The sequence below is a fragment of the Pyrgilauda ruficollis genome, unplaced genomic scaffold (assembly GCF_017590135.1).
Source record: "Pyrgilauda ruficollis isolate IOZ18807 unplaced genomic scaffold, ASM1759013v1 scaffold88, whole genome shotgun sequence".
In the NCBI taxonomy this organism is placed as follows: Eukaryota; Metazoa; Chordata; class Aves; order Passeriformes; family Passeridae; genus Pyrgilauda; species Pyrgilauda ruficollis.
The window spans coordinates 2,105,548-2,123,140 of record NW_024530821.1 but is presented as its reverse complement, the minus strand read 5'-3'; positions in this window follow the sequence as shown (position 1 = coordinate 2,123,140).

Below are 17,593 nucleotides of genomic sequence, written 5' to 3'. Positions count from 1 at the left end.
GATGCTAAAGAATTTAAAGAATCCTCAACGTAAAGGCAAGTTTTATTCAAATGGTGCTAAATAATCCAAAGGATCCACTAAGAAAAGGGGCTGGTGATGTTAAGAGATCTGAACAGGCTCACAAATCTTCAAAATTCAGCCTGGAGCAAATTTCAGTGGCTCTGGTCATATTCCAGATTACTTCAGTTGTTCAATATTAATCTTTTCTGTTGTGTTGTGTCCAATGCTTGTTTAAAGAAACAATATTGGAAAATGAATTTGAAAAAAATGGACCAGCACACAGTAAATAAATTGAAAGTTGGACATCAAAATTACCAGGCAGGGCAATTCTAAAGCAGCCAATTTTCACACAGACCTTGGTGATTCAAGAGAACATACTCTTAATCAATAAGCTTGTCTGACACACAGCCAAAGATGTGTTTTATACTTACAGACATTCTAAGAATGACTTGTAAATATTTTTCTACCAGGGTTTATTTTAAAACCTATAATATAATCTAAATATAGAGGAGGAAAGAATCAGAAACTTTCAAAATATTTCTTTAAAATGAGATATGGGAAAAGAGTTGGTCTCAAATTCAGGGTCAGCTGGTCTCAAATTGTCCAAGTAGATCTTACTGCTCCACTGCTGCTGAGCCTGCCCTGGGCACTGATGAGTGAGACCAAATCACCCACCCCAAACACTCAGACAGAGAGGGGAATGGAGAACACAAAGTCTCACAGTCCCCACAAGAGACTTGGCTTGTGGAAGAATCCTGAAAATCATTGCAGCAGTGATTGGCAGGTGACATTAATATAAATTTGAGTTTTCTGTTTCAGTCTGGGGAGAGGGAAGGCACTCAGGAGAGCTGCAAGGGACTGGATGCTGCTGGGGAGTTGCTCAGCCATGAGAGCTATCAAAGGGATGTGTAACTTTGCCCCTTTTCATTTGGAGGGTGCCTTTTCCAGCTCACCCCTTGGCATCATGAACATAATTAATAATTGCTAGAAGCTGTCTTCTCTGCCCATGCTGGGAGTAGCAAATTCCTAAGTAGCTGAAGATCCCTTGTGTCAAAGTTCCATGGAATGATGGGGTGAGGATGGAAAGTGAGGAATGTGCAGCCTTCTTTCACACACATAATGTTATTGTGCTCATGATACAATACTTTCTCCAGTCCTTTTCCTGGCTAAACCTAGGGAAACTGGATTCTACCCCATCCCTGAACATTCATTGTGTTCCTGTGGTCAAATATGGTTTCAGACTTCTCAAAGCACCAATATTAACTATATTGTACCAAAGCCAATTGGATAAGATTGCTGGAGGTAAAATTACTGAATATTCTGAGTTGGAAGGGACCAACAAGAACAGATTGCTGGAGGTAAAATTACTGAATATTCTGAGTTGGAAGGGTTAGGGTTAGGGTCACCAAAAGGATCACCAAAGTCCAACCCCTGGTCCTGCACAGGGTCACTCCAAGAATCACACCCTGTCCAGCTAATATTCTGCCCTCACAAAACAGCTGCTTTGCCAGTGAGCTGGCTGGTTAGTCAGCCCCCAAATGCCTCAGGTTTTACTTTTTGCTTTGCAGGGTGGCCTTGGGCAATTGTTTTCCACTTGCCCATACTTTCCTTTCCCCCTGTACAAAGGATGTGCAAGTGATCTTCTTCTACCAAGTGCTGCAAGAGATAAAGATATTCTTTAACTGTGGAAGCCAAGTACTCACTTATTTGACTCTTATCTCCCCAGGCAAATTTTCTTTTGCTGTTAAGAAAAAACAATAATCTGGAAAGGCACCAACAAAGAGCCTTCATTAGTGTGGAATAAAGATTGACCTTACAGTCTTCCAAGACTGTTGGGAGTAGTACTCTGCCAGCGAAAGAACACAAATTATATGGCAATAATATCTTGCCTGCATTTTCTGAGGAGATCAAACACTTTGTGCTTGCAGATTACACACTGTTTATGCAGAATCATAGAATAGCTTGGGATGGAAGAGGGCTTAAAAACCATCCAGTCCAACCCAGCTGGAAAAAGCAGGGAAAGAGGTGGGGTCTTAGAGAAGAGGGTCCACAATAATTGTTGCTTACTATTTAAATCCCATTTCCCTTGGAAAAGGAGCAGCTGTCCAGCTGAACCCTGCTGGAGAAGGCACCTGCCACATTCTGAGTCCCTGGATTCCCCCTGGGATCACCTCCACACCTCTTGTGTAACTCCCTGCCTGTTATTCCATGCTGTGCTCTCCTGCCCAACCCTGCAGCTCTGGACTGTGAAAGTGCCACGTTTCACAGCTGACAGTGAAGATGGCAACGCTCAGGAAATAAATTCTGAGCCCTCTGATATCAACAGGCACCTTCAACCCCACGGGGAGAGCAGAGCACCCCCAGCAGCTCCTGACCTCGCACTCACTCAGCTTCCCACGGCCTCGTGCAAGGCAGGAGCAGCTTGGAGACATCAGGAACAATTACTGGTTTGGGTGGGGAAATCTGCATTGCATTATTATTTATCAGTATTTTCTCTTTTTTTAAACCTGTGAGTGTCACTGCTGATGTTCTGGGAAGGCAAGCATAGTAATCTGAACTCCACCTAATGAACTTGTGCTAATGAATAAAAGAACTGGGCTGTGCTGTGGTCTTTTAAATTTAAGTTTTTAATATTTTTTTTTCTGATAACAGCAATGGTATTAAAACAGTCTCTTTGTACTAAGAAAATGGAATTCATAGCTCTAATCAGAATTTTATACTTATTGGTAAGCTAGAAAGAGAACAGTCTATAATATCATGTTGTTGGTGTGCTTCCACATTCATTGCTTATTTATTTCCCAAGAGCTTAAAACATTTTTACTTTAATCAGTAAAGAAGCAGCAATTTCCCATAATATCTTTCAGATCATACAACATCTATATTGAGGCTATCACGTGTTGTTTTTTCATCTGTGGTGGTTTTGTTACTTTTGGAGGGATGGAGGGTGTGAAGAGGGAGAAGGAACAGCATCTGAGAAAGAATTGTGTAACTGAGACTACACCCTCAAGCTCTCAGTCAGAAACTCCCAGGCAACATATTCTGCATCCAAGACACTCAATTTTAAATGAAGAGACACTCAAGACACTCAATTTTAAACCCAGATAATAATCTCTGGGTTTATTATAAAAGGAGGAAATAAAAAAAGGGGGCAGAGACTAAAAGAAGAAAAAAAAAGAAAAGGCAGTTATTTCAACTTCAGTAGTTAAATATTGACCCATACTATGATTTAATGTGTCCTATTCCTGCTTCAGCCTGGTCATGTGCTCCTGATTTCTGTGAAAACTGGAACATAATCATCAGAAATTTATTTTCATCTGTCAAAAACCATCCAAGTCTCATCCACACCACGAGTGACCTTCCTGTGGCTCTGTCTGTGTATGCAGCTGACAATTGTCACATTCTGGAGCTTCAGGCAGCACAAAGGCTTCACTGGTGCTGTGTCTAATGGATTCACACACCTCTGCATTCACATTAATATTTACTGCTAATTATTGTTGCCAATACAGAGCAAATAAGCGAAGTGTGAGGATTTGTTTGGGTTTCTGAGTGAGGCTAACATTTCACAGCAGTATCTTAAAGCTGCAATGCATCCCACAAAGTTTTATCAGACTTGTGCTACACAGCATAAGGGAAATAAATGCCAAAGGCATTAAAAATATAGGTTCTTACTGTTCTTTGAAAAAGTAGCTCTGTGATCACATTGTAGCATAGAATGTAACTTTGTATTTCAAATATTTTTGTTCCTGTCTGTGTATGAGTGCATTGATAAGATAATGAAACATAGAAATAAGATATTACTGAACAGCTTTCTTGTGTGCAGCTCTGCCAGTTGGAAAAAGCAGGAATAAAGCAGCCAAAAATCAAAGTTTAGGAAGGCTTAGGAAGATTATTGCATTACCTCCAGTGCAAAGGAGATACAGATCTTAAACATATTCCAAATCTATTCAGGCTTCAGAATAGTTTGGAACGATCTGTTTTTTCTCAGTTTTATTGAGAGCTTATCTATAAACATATATCCTAAATAACAGGGATTTTGAGAAGAATAAAATTCCCAAGAGTGCACTGTTATTTCCCTGGGCTGAATCAGCCCAACCCAACTCAGGTTTGGTTGGATCCACCAGTCAAGGAAAACAGGGAAAACAGGGGATGGAAGTTGTGCAGGGTCCTCCAGCAAGTGCCTGCCATGCCTGGCTGCCAGGGACCACAGCCCTGCACACAGCAGATCCTGCTGGAAGCTCTGGAGCACAGACATTCCATCAGACACAGAGCACATTGGCTGCCACCAGATGCTATTGTACTTGCAGGGATGCCCCAAGGAAGGCAGGAATGATGCATCTGACTCCATGTTCTCAGAAGGCTAATTTATTACTTTATGATGCTGTATGATATTAAAGAATACAATAGTATACTAAAGAACAAAGAAAGGATACTTACTCAATGCTAAAAAGATAATAATGAAAACTTGTGACTCTCTCCAGAGTCTTGACACAGCTTGGTTCCAACTGACCAATGAGTGAAAATAACTCACACTGGAGTCCAGTGGGGAAACAATCTCCAAACACATTCCAGACGAGCACGACACAGGAGAAGCAAATGAGATAAGAATTGTTTTCCTTTTCTTTGAGGCCTCTCAGCTTCCCAGGAGAAAAATCCTGGGCAAAGGAAATTTTTCAGAGAATGTGAATGCCACAAGATGCTGTGCTGGCTAGAGTAGGATGTGGACATTCCCAGGAGGGGATTTGGATCAAAGATACAGCCAATCACTTAAAGCAAGCTCGAGGGGAATCAAACCAATTTTAAAGAACAAACAAAACAAGGTAGGACTAGGAGGATTGGCTTTAAACTGAAAGAGGGAGGATTTAGATTGGATATTAGAAATAAATTATTTATTTTGGAGGCAATGAGGTCCTGGCAGAGGTTGCCCAGGGAAGCTGTGGCTGCCCCTGGATCCCTGGAAGTGTCCAAGGCCAGGCTGGATGGGGCTTGGAGCACCTGGGCTAGTGGAAGGTGTCCCTGCCCATGGGAAAGATGGTCTTCAAGGTCCCTCCCAAGCTCAGCCATTCTACGACTCTAGGATATTATCATCTTAAACCATCTTGAATCACCCATATTATCAAATATTTCCTGCCAAATTCAATGAAGTTTCGTTACTTGCTTTCATTCAATTAGTGTTTCCCTTCATGTCTCATTTTGCCCCACTTCAGTCCCCAAATCCTGCAGAAATCATCATGTGGTCAATGGCTGACATGTCTCCAGGTGGAGGACATGATGTCAAATATATGTTATGGATCCTCATACAGCTCACCTCAGAAACACTTCAAGAGGAAATTTCACTTGCATTGAGTTCATGGATGTAAGACTGGCTGTTGAATGCGTTACTGCAGTAGAAAAACAAATTATCACAACAGAACAATGATTTTCCCTCTCTCCAAAAGGAACACTGCAGAAATCCATTCCTGCTGAAGTACATCATACCCTGAGAGGTTCACAAAGAGCAGGTTTTATTCTTGACACTCACTGGTGGCAGGGTGGTTAGATTTTTATTTTTTTTTCATCTTTCCAGCAAGGTCATTTCACCTAGTGAATCAGCACTTTGGCATCTGATTTTCTCTCTAAAATGGGGGAAACAACATCTAGCATAGCAGGAACACATGGACATGCAAAGTTTTGGAGATGAGAAACAAGAAAAGGGTCAGACAACTTCCTTTGTGCCAAGGAAATGATTACACTGACTGGTTGCTTTATTTAGATGTAGTGCAGACAGCTTGCAGTGGGTCCATTAGAACTGCCTTGCTCTTAATTACATTGACTTTTAAAAGCTTTGATTAATTATGACAGAGAGCAAAGGTTTCCAGCAGAGAGATGACTGTATCAGAAAACAGCTCCTGATGCTGACCAGACCAGGTCAGTGTTTGAAGCATTTTATGTCCCATAATAAACTGGACAGAAAGTTGTCACTAGCAGGATTGTAGATGTTAAGAAATGTTTATATTGTTCAAAGAGATTTATGATTGCAGAAGACTAGCAATTTATTTGTTTATTTAAATTGGTGGAACCAAATGAAAGGAAAGAGAAAAATAACAGTTTGGGGGGGTTTTGAAAGCAAATCAGAATATGTAGGTATTGTAGAGATGGATTTTTCCCCCCAAATTGAACTAAAGAGAAGCTTAATTAAAAAAAAAAATTGTAATATTCATTCACCATGTGAATTACAAGGTCTTGAGAGCCTGTGTAAACAGAGTCAGATGCTTTGCATCTTCCCACCTCATTTCCATCCCAACCCTCAGTGGCTTTCTCAGGTTGGTGCAGGAACTTTCTGATATCCATGGCACTATTATGAAAAATGATGTGCTTGCCTGAGTTGCATAAGGAACAAATTTGCATTCAATTCCCCAAAGAGCCATCAAAGGTTTACATGTCCTTGAAAGCATCGCTTAAAGTGGGATTCATTGAAAACTAACTGATAGTGGAGCTTTTCAATGGCTCTGGGAAGGCAGCAGAGGGAAATTGAATTGCCCTGTGCCACCAGAAGCTCTGGCTGGGAGCTGGATGACAAGGTTAGAGTAGCTGCACAAAGTTACAGGACACAGATCTCTCTGCCTCATTTTCTACACCTTTAATTTAGTGATGGCAGCAATTCCCAGGGCTACTCTATCAGGGCATGTTCATTAACATTTCGAGTCCTGCTACTAATGACAAGTATAGGTGACAGATTTAAGGGAGTGAGATTCTGCTTCTGGACTCATTTTGCAGTGCTGATATCCGTGGCTTCTTAAATCTTACTGTTGCAGACATTCCCACCTTCCCCGAGTTCAAAGCTTTTTTTAAACCCCTGACAATTTCTGGCATTGTTTTTCTCCTTTATATTTATATCCCTTCTTTTTTTTTTTTTTTTTTAAATCTCACTACAGTGATTATTTTCCTTTTAAAAGCCTCCTGGAAATATATATTCTACTTTTTTCCTGATAATCAAATTATGGGTATCTTTTATTATATTTAGGTTTTAGCTTTACTATTTTGGTTAGAATCTACTGTAACATACAGAATTGGTCTCAATACTGAAATTTAAGTCTATTTGAAGATCTTTATATGATATTTTTCTTTGTCATTTATGCTGTTACCCCATCAACCTTCTGAATAAAGCTTAGAGGGAATAGATTGTAGTACTGATAACAAACACTTCTAGATAATTCTGCTAGAATTTCAAGATATGATTAAACATGAACTACTCCCCAGTTTCAAAAATACTGGTGGGAAATGTGTAACAAACACTCAGGAAAGAAGACATGATCAAATTAATTGCAATTTTAAAAAATGAATAAATAAAATTTGCAAATGAAGTGACTACAACCAAATGTACTGAGATGAAATGAGGTGCAGTGAAAAGGACAGCAACTTGCCAAAAAAGATTCACACTGAAATCCCCAAATCAGGAAAGAAAGATAAAAAAAGAGACAGGAGGATAAATTGATGGAATTAAATGAAACAAACAGGAGAAATTAAAGTGAAAAAAAGAAAAGTGAATGGGATAATATAAAATGCACAGAAATGGACAAAACTTCACCCAACTGATCTTCAGGGAAATCAGGAAATTTCATTTCCTTTCCTGAAAGCAAGAATTTGAAATCACAGAACAAAGTGGAGCAAACACTCTGGAAAGGATATAGGACAAAATCAAATGCAATTGAAAGAAAAAAAAAATTCTAAATGGAGTGACTACGCCAAAATGTACTGAGATGAAATGAGGTGCAGTGAAAAGAGGCCAAGTGGGGATGAAATCAGGAGAGCATACATCAGCAGTCTTGGGGGTCAGGCAATATAACAAGAGACACAGAAAAAATTCAAGAGTCACCTCATGATGTATTGCTTTCCTCAGTGCCTTCAGAACGGGGCTCTGTCACAAGCAGTGATATATTGGTGCTGTGGCTTCCTCACCCACCCCACCAACTCCCTTTTCACATCTGACATGACTCTAGGTACAAAACAAACTTTCTCCTAAACGAATCCTGGTCACTGAGATGTCCCTTCTGAGGTTATCAATAACAGCTCAAGCTCAGAAATTTGGGTAATTGCCCTCCCTGGATTTTAGGGCCAAGCAGTCATGGGGGCATTTCAGAAAAATTTTTGGAATATCATTTCACAAAAATGAAACATAAATGGTTCCTTGGTGGGAACCACACCTTCCAGGCCTTTTAAGCTGTTGCTCTTAGAGGAGGTGTCCAAACAGCAATTTTCCACATATACAGGGGCAACAAAGCTTAGGGGAGCACCATGAGAGTATATGTGCACATCTTGTGTGTTTTCCTGTGGCATTCACATTTTCTGAAAAAATCCCTTTGCCCAGGATTTTTCTCCTGGGAAGCTGAGAAGCCTCAGAGAAAAGGAAAACAATTCTTATCTCATTTGTTTCTCCTGTGTTGTGCTCATGTGGAATGTGTTTGGAGATTGTTTACCCACAGGTGATTGTTTCACTGCATTCTGCTGTGAGTTGTTTTCACTCTTTGGCCCATCAGGGCCAAGCTGTGTCGGGATTCTGGAAACAGTCATGAGTTTTCATTATTATCTTTTTAGCCTTCTGTAAGTATCCTTTCTGTGTTCTTTAGTATAGTTTAGTATAGTATTCTTTAATATAATATAGTATCATAAAGCAATAAATTAGCCTTCTGAGAACATGGAGTCAGATTCCTCATTCCTTCCTTCCTTCCTTCCTTCCTTCGTCTGAGGGCAAAGCAAATACATTATTTTCCAAAGGCTGATTACAGGGAATTAAGGACCCCTGGCAGCGACAGTATGGGCAATCAGAGTAGGAAGCACCATGAAAAAACAACACTCCAATAATCATCACCTGAAAAAGCATATTCCCTACTTCAAGTCATGGTCCCACACAAAGCATTAAACAGAAAGCTGATGTTATATTTACTGTCTGCACAGAAACACCTGTACAGAGAATGAACCTCAGGGAAACACAACAAGTTACTTCTAACTTGAGCACGTGCAAGGACATCTGAGTGAAAGAAGAACTCAAACTTCTCTGCAATTAGACCTTCCCCTCACTGCACATATTTTTATCCCTGACAAAAATGCATTTTCTGAAAGTTAAGAGGTCCAAGCTCTCATCTACAGTCTTAATTATAGGGAAAAAAATTTACAGCTTAACTGCAAACATCAAAATTCGTTTCAACAACAAGTTCAATTCAAAAAAATATTAATTACATATATTTGATTTAATAGTTGAATAACAAAGCCTTCCTCTTTCCTGTTTATCCTTGTATAGACCTTGGCCAGCATAACACCCACCATCCAACCTTCTATTCCCCTTCCTTTTGCCAGAAGACAGAATGGGCAATTTTTAATTTTTATTTTTAATTTTTTAATTTTTAATTTTTAATTATTTTTTTTACAGGCCTGTCCATGCTGATTGCCCCAGTACTTATTTTCTCCTGGCTGTAATATGTTACATACTGCAGTTATGTACAATAGATTAAACCCTTTGTAGTAAACAAACCAACTTTCCATCCTTTGGACAAATTTGTACAATCTCTCCTGCCTTCTCCCCACAGGGTCATAGGTTCACACCAGAGAATAAAAATCAAAGCACTGAAGAGTGTCAGGTCCTCCAGAGCAACCAAGTCAGAAATTCTCCAGTGACTGTGGGAAGGACAGACAGCTTTTCCTGCTGGCAATGATCCTTAAATTACTGCCTTAATTAAACATTTAGGGTTCTTAGAGATGTGAGGATGTATTTCACACAGAGCTGTGCTGCAGTTGTAGCAGAGGAGTCTCCTCCTGGCTCCCTGTGTCGTGGGCACCTTCATTCCCTGTCTCCTCCTCATGGCTAGGGTTTGATTTGTTGATGTCTCTGTCCCCAAAAGTTCTCCCCCCTCACTGCAGCGAGTCCAGAGGAACCCACCAAGGGCATCAGAGGGATGGAGCAGCTCTGCTGTGAGGAAAGGCTGGGAGAATTGGGATTGTTCACCCTGGAGGAGAGGAAGCTTTGGGATGTCCTCACTGTGGCCTCCCAGTGCCTGAAGGGAGCCCACAGGAAAATGGGGAGAGGCTTTACAAGGGCCTGGAGTGACAGAACAAGAGGGAATGGATTCAAACTGAAAGAGAGTGGAGTTAGATTGGATATTAGGAAAAAATTCTTGTCTGTGAGGATGGGGAGGCCCTGGCAGAGGCTGTCCAGAGAAGCTGTGGCTGCCCCTGGATCCCTGGAAGTGCCCAAGGCCAGGTTGGACAGGGTTTGGAGCACCCTGGGATAGTGGAAGCTGTCCCTGCCCATGGCATGGATGAAACTAGATGATCCTTAAGATCCCCTCCAACCCAAGCCATTCCACAATTCCATGATCCTTAACCCGCTTTTCTCCATTTCTAGAGCAAATCAAACCTTAACACTTTGGAACTCTTTTTCCTTTTCTATGAAGTTTCTTTGGTGACTTTTTGTCCTCATCTCATCTGTCTTGAGCTTCTCTCTTGCTAACCTCTATGACAGTTCTTTAAAAACTTATTATGTCCCCATCAATTCCTCCCTTCACTGTGACACTTTGTAGCCACTGTAATAAAGACTGCAAAAGTGACCAGGGTCCAGAGGACAAATCCACAACAACAGCTCCTTGGGGTTCATAGGAAGGACATAAATAAACCAAAAATAAGATGGAGTCTTCTCGGCTGAGACAGTGAAAAGCTATCTTGTCCACTGAGATTCAAACATTTGGTAACAAAGGTTTTATTTTTATATATTCCTTTAATTAATAATCAAATTAAGCAAAAAGAACATCTCTTTTGCTTTGGATTTGCACAGGAATTAGCCCAGTGAAGTCTGGAATTGATGTCCTTCTGTACAACAAATGCTGATTACAGTCTCTCCTCTCTAGAAGTAATTTATTTACATTTTTCTAAATGATCATTAGTGAAATATTATTGAACTCATTAAAAAAATACCACAGAAAAATTATATTCTGCTAATGAAGACAGAGAGATTCAAACCTTTCTGTTTTGAATCTCAAAGCCCCACTGGAATCTGCCAGACATTTGATGTAATACCTCATGAAATTGTATTTACATGCCAGCAGGTATATTTATGCCATATAATCTGAGAAAAGAGGGAAAATAGAAAAATTTCTTAAACAGGTGTGCAGCCGGAGGAGTGAGACCTCTAACAGCTCTAAGAACCTGGGTCACACTGGATCTTAAAACTACTCAAGGTTTTCAAGTGCTAATGAAATTTCCCTGTTAGAATTAATTCTTTTCAACTAGCAGGGACCAGGGAAATTTTCAGAAAAGTTTCTTCCTTGTGTTGTTTACAGCTACTTTTAGATCTTTCACATGGCTTTCAAATTTCAGAAAGAAGGTGGAGGGTAAACAAATATTTTTAAACTAGGTGTGATTTTTTTTTCCTTTTCTCTTTAGTCAGCTTTGTTAAATATATTCACTACACAATCTTGAAAGAAAAAAGGGGAAAAAATTATCTTATTAATTCTGCGGAAATATGCCAAATTTAGAGGGGTTTGAAAACACCCAGCAGACCAAGAACATAAAAAAGAATTTTATAACATTTGTGAAATGATAAAATCTAAATTTAAAATTTTGTTTTTAGGCTTGTATCACAGTGGAAGAGGATTTTTTTTCCAAAATTCTTTTAAAGTAATTCTTGTCATGATCAGTGTCTTGACTTGTGCCATCTTTGAACTCATGCTACGTAAGGAATGGCATCTTAAGATCTCAGCTCCTCTTTTACCAGTCATGCTGCACACATTGCTTTGATCTCAACCAAATTTAGCTGAACTTTCCAGCAAAATCAGGACAGAACTCATCCAATTGCATGAAAATTTGAGTCTTCTCAACCTAATTAAGGAAGAGGCAGAGAAAAGCAACATCTTGAAGAAATATTTGGATAAATAATGACACCAAATAGTCAATAGAAATTATTGGGCTGTAGCCAGTCCTTTTCTCAGTAAAATCTTCTCTACAGTTAAATAAATTAAATATTTTAATTTTTTTTTTATATTGAGGGAAGTGTTTAATCTCTAGGTAATTTCTTTTATGACATCTTGTTCTTATCTACAGGGTACCCACCTATCTTTCTTTCTGTAATTGAACTTTCCTCCAAAGTTCATTGCCTTCCAATTTTTCCCTTCTCTCAATGTAAATTTACTTCAGAAATGCTCCTTACCTCTTCCAGCTCTCCTTTCTGTATATGAAAGAGGCTTATTCTCCTGTTTTGGGATTACTTTCTTGCCTCCTAGGTCTCCTTTCAAAACCTCGTCAGCAAAGATGCAGGATGGGGAGAGCTCAGCTTCGCTTTCTTTCCATTAAAAAAAAAAAATAAACTCCACAACAAAAAAATGAAAACCAACCAAAACTCCCTGCATTTACTCCTAATCAGAAATCATTTTGAATACATAACTGGAAAATCACACAGCCTGACTCCATCTTTCTCAGGACAGCCCACTGCAGATTGGGTTGGCCCAAACAATGCAAATCTGCTCGTGAAAAACCTTTGTCACCATAGCCAGGTTTAATTCCATAAGCCCTACACATTTCTCATCCATGGGAACTCCCATCTCACTTTCAGACCATGATTTCAAAAGGATTTAACAACATTGGGAGATTTGTTGTCAGTATTCCCACTCCCCTGTAAATTATGGCTTTGGAGAGCAATGTGGGACCTTGACACTGATCCTTTTCTCCCTTCAGTTGTCAGAAATGAGTTTAATTTGGTGGAATTACATTGGTGGGAAACCAGATAATGGCCCTAACTCAATAAAGCACATTATTTGTTTACTTTTCATCTGGCAGTCCCATTGAAGTTAGCCAGCCTTGAGTATATTCCAGAATAGCAATGCTTTTTTGAGTGAGGATTGGAATATAAAAGTGTTCAGCATGAATATTTCCCCTCTAATCTAATAGAGAAGCATATGTTTATAATTTAGGAGCCTGTGATATAGGACAGAGAGAGAAACACTTGGCTGAATAACTTCACTGATATACCTGTTATAGAGGGCTTTCTTAAAAACAGGGAATCATCTAAAATGGCCAAATGCCCAGGCACTGTCAAAGGGGGAGCCATGAAAAAGCAGATTCCAAGTTAACATACCGTAAAATTTGTAGATATTCACACTGCATTTGGACTGTTGATCATACACACATCTAGATCTCCGCTGTAGCAGGACTTAAATGGTTTATTCAGCAGCTGCCCCCTGATCCCCCTCTCCCCTGCTGTCATGTGCAAACGAGGACTCTCAGACCCCACAGCAACTCTTGCATTTGGCTTTGATCTTTCTCATCACTTGTCGACCTGCAGATGCCCTGGTCTCTCTAGAATCTGAGCAAAAATAGCAGTCTGAAGAAAATCTCAGTCTTCATCAGTTATTCCTGAGCAGTTTTAAATTCCTCTAACTTTATGCCTAAATTAAGGGACAATTATTACCAAGCTAAGAACTGCACAGACAGGAGCTTCCAACCCCAGGCTGGTTGGTCTATCTTGAAAAAAAGAAGACTCATGGAAATTCCATAAAATCTTCAACTCACATGAAGAACTTAATTTTAAACCTTCTCAGCTAAACACAGCTGACTGGCTTATCTCTATAACTACTACGACTGTAATAAATTGATAGTAATTTATGTGGGTGTCCAAATAATGGGGTGTAATGAAGAGATTAGAACGATGTAAAAATTGCTACATCCTATTTTGAATGAATACAGTCTCAAGACAGATTACCAAATTAAAAGAAAAATATTTTGATTGCATTCTATGTGATCAAGATTTTGTCTGCTTTGGAAATGGCAAGCAGTTAAACTGTATCACTGAAAAGACAATTTGTGAAGGATCTCTGAAATAATATGCACACAAAAAACCCAAAAGCCTTCAAAGAAGATGAAAGATTTTCCAGGTCTGTTTTTGAAGCAGAGAAAACAAGAATATATTTATATAGCTGATAGAAAAACAAAAAGACATGATGGTTTAGAAGTTAAAATCACGTTTTGTTTTTTTGTTTTTTTTTTTTGTTTGTTTTTTAATAGCAGGTGTTTAAAAGCACAACTGAGTCTTTACCATAGTATAGGATTTAATTTCCTTTAGCATAAGTAGAGGATGGGTTGGGCTTGGCCTTACAACTTTTAAGGCAGGTTAAGCTCTCTGCACCTCAACAGGCTTGCTCTATGACTTTCAGGCCTTATGCCCTGTGTCTTAATTCCCTGTTTCTAAAATAGGGGAAATGTTTTTTTTCTATCTCACAGGATTTCTGGGATGAAATCCTTAAGGATTTCAATACCTGAAAGATGCAAGACATTCAGATATGGAGGTGATGTGAACTGTACATCCCCGAGATGGATGGCTGCTGAATGAAAGCCAAACCCTCAGTTTTCAGAATCTCAGAGAGATTTATTATTCTGGTCCTTACACGGGGGAGAGCTGCACAAAGAATATGTGACCTTGAGATTCTGTGTCTCCTGTTTTGATTGCCTCAGTGCCCAATAAAAAAAACCCTGTAGATTGACCCAAACCTGCTCAATTTTCTGCTTCATTTTGGGGTCCCAGTAAGTGACCAGACTCCTGCACTGGCCAATGCCCTCTTGCACTGTTGGTTAAAAGGGAAGGAAAAGTATCATCCCCTTAACAGAGTCTTGTACCTTGCCCTGATGTGATGGCTGAGACTGGAACCCCAAGTGCAATTTGGTGATATTCCAGGTCTATAAAAGACTGACAATCCCACCCAGGAGAGAACTGTGTCACTTACACATTAAAGTGTCACTCTTCATATGTCAGTGACTGTCTCATGCCTTTGCCTTTCAGTTCCTTAAGAGATACAAAAAACACATTTCAAGAGAAATTTTCTCTTTTCTTCCATCCCACCTGCCTGATCCATCAAGATATTGCAGCAAAGACCCCTGCAAATGCAGAAAAATGGAACAAATTTGTGACAAAATGGAGATGGATATGGTCCTCCTTGGTTTAGCTTTTTCATTGCATTTCAAAATGTTAAAGCAAGTCTACCAATACAACCTACCAAATTCAAAACGTGTCTGATGCAAGATAAAATCAACAAAAAAACTCTCTAGAGTTAGAGAAGTATTGTAGCTGAGTAAGGATTCAGAAAGCAGAATTCATATCAGTGTTTCCTAAACAGACAAAATGGAGGGGACGATGCAAAAATCTGTACTTGGAAATCGAGAAATATGGCAAGAAGCAGCAAGCAAGAACAAATCAGAGAGGGCAAGGTGCTAGAAGTCCAGGTTTTATACTCCTCATTTTAACATGAAGAGGGATTAGGAAGTGTTATTACTTCCCTTCTGTTCATTCACAGAACACAGCTAAAATAAGAGAGGATTATTTTTTAGCACTGAATGAACAGAAGCTATGGAAACTGAGGAGAAGCAGGGTACAGCATTTATTTTGGTCCTAATTAAACACTTTCTAATTCCACACTGAGGGCAAAGTTCATCTGGCTTGACAGAAATACTGCCAGACAAAAGAGAAAAGGAAGGAGTCTGAAAGGCTGAAATCTCAGCTAATACAGCAGGAATGGTTATGAGATTCATGTTCTTTATACAACAGTAAAGGTATTCAGTGTTTATTGATTCACTTGACCAAGAATTATGTTACACTCAAAACAAATATGATATCAGGGAAAGCAGCACATTATTTCCTGCTATTCATGCATAAGCAGTCCAAGAGTTCTCACAAAGCCTTAAAGTAAGATAACTTAAGCACTAAAATAATAAAGAAAATATTTTATTGTTTGGACTAGCCAGTTTAACCACTATACCATTTTTAAAACTAAAAACATAAATTGCACCAAAGAATTATCAAGGTCACAACAATCAGACAATGGGCTACAGTGTGCACTATAATATATTTTCTAATTATATAAGTTTATGTTAATTCTCTTCTGTTTCTTTCCACAGAGAGGAGAGTGCTGAATCTCCTCCTGAATTCTTCAGTGCTTATTACTATAGTAACCAAATGCTTCAAAAACATTAATTAATTTTCAAAATATCTCTGTGGAAAATTAAATCCATCTGGACTTGGTCCTGGACAAATGTTTTAAGGGAGCCCCTCTTGAGCAGGTGGTTGGACCACATGATCCCCAGAGGTCTCTTCCAACCTCAGCCATTCTGAGATTTTGTGAAAAATAACATTGTCCTCATTTTATTGAAGGGGAACAGAGGTACAGGGTGATTTGAGACGGCTTTTTTTTTATCTTCCTTTCAAAACACATTTGTATAATATTTTAGACATATTTGCATTTGTCTCTTGAAAGAAAAGCTCTTTCCATCTTTAATTTAGTATTTTTTGCAGATGAGATATAGAGTTTTCCTTGAGTATCAAAGAACTGACAGTCTCAGCACTGAAGCAGCACTTTAGGATCAATCAGTCCCAGATCTTTTATATTTTTCACTTGCTTTCTCATTATCAGGATCATCTTTATTTGTTGATCTCCAAACCTCAAGCTATAATCCTATCAAGCTGCTTTCACGAGATAGTTTCGCTAAATTAGCATGCCTACATTTGTATTTAGTGTAGAGGGAAAAGGCAGACACTTCTGTGGCTGTCCTTCCTTCTCCAGAACCTCTCCCAAAAAATTTAGCTCAAGGAAGTCAGCAAGAATATAAAGCTTCAGCTCAAAACCAGACTGAATCTTGTAAATTTACAAAAAACTGAACAGAAAAATTTACAACAAGGAAACAACATAATTGAGTCTGATGCAAAGAGAAGAATTTTAATTCACCAGGCTTTTAACTCCAGCAGCCTCATAGTTGTCTTTTCCCCAGTTAGGTTTAGATGACTCTAAATTAGGATGGGATTTTGTACCAGCTGAGCTTTGAAGGTAAAGAGAGGCTCCGGGGTATGAGTTTCTGCCTAAAGCTTGGATTCTCTACCTGGAATTTTAGGGCCTTTAGGAACTTTATCTTGCCTGACATCACAGCCGAAATAAACCCAGCTGGTCTTAGAACAAGAAATTCAGGGACTTCAGCAGATTCTGCCTGGGAAAGGTCTGCAGCCAAGGGTGGGAGTCACAAACCCAGCAAACTCCGTGCAAAGCGAGCTCCAGTGCTGGGCTGGCTTCTTCCAGCTAGGAAGAGCTTTGCAGGTAGCTGGGTCTCAGTGCCATGCTACTGCAGTTATTTGGCAGGCAGCAACCACAGCAAATTAGCCCCACTGAGTCCAAATCATAAAACAAACCCTCAGAAACTTCAGAGATTAGTTATCACAAACTTCTAATTTTGTTCTTTATAGCAACAACAATAGCCAAATAATCATATGCTTGGGAGCCTAGCAGGCACACTAGTGGGCTTTTTTAAAAAATTATGCTGCTGCCAGACTGAAAATACAAAAGTAACAGGGAGGAAAAGTTGATTTTTTTCCTACTTAAATTCTTCTTTTTCTTTCTTGAACTTTCTATAAACTTCCTGGTGATTATACAACACTACTCCTTGGTTACAACCATGTCAACTGCCAGCAAGTCTGCCAGCTTCCCTGGGAGCTGAAGGGCAATTCCACCTACTTGAACACTTCTCTTCACGTGCTGCTCTCAGCTAAGGCAGGCAGGCAATGTCTGCAAACAACCTGGTAGAATTCAGCAACTGAAGC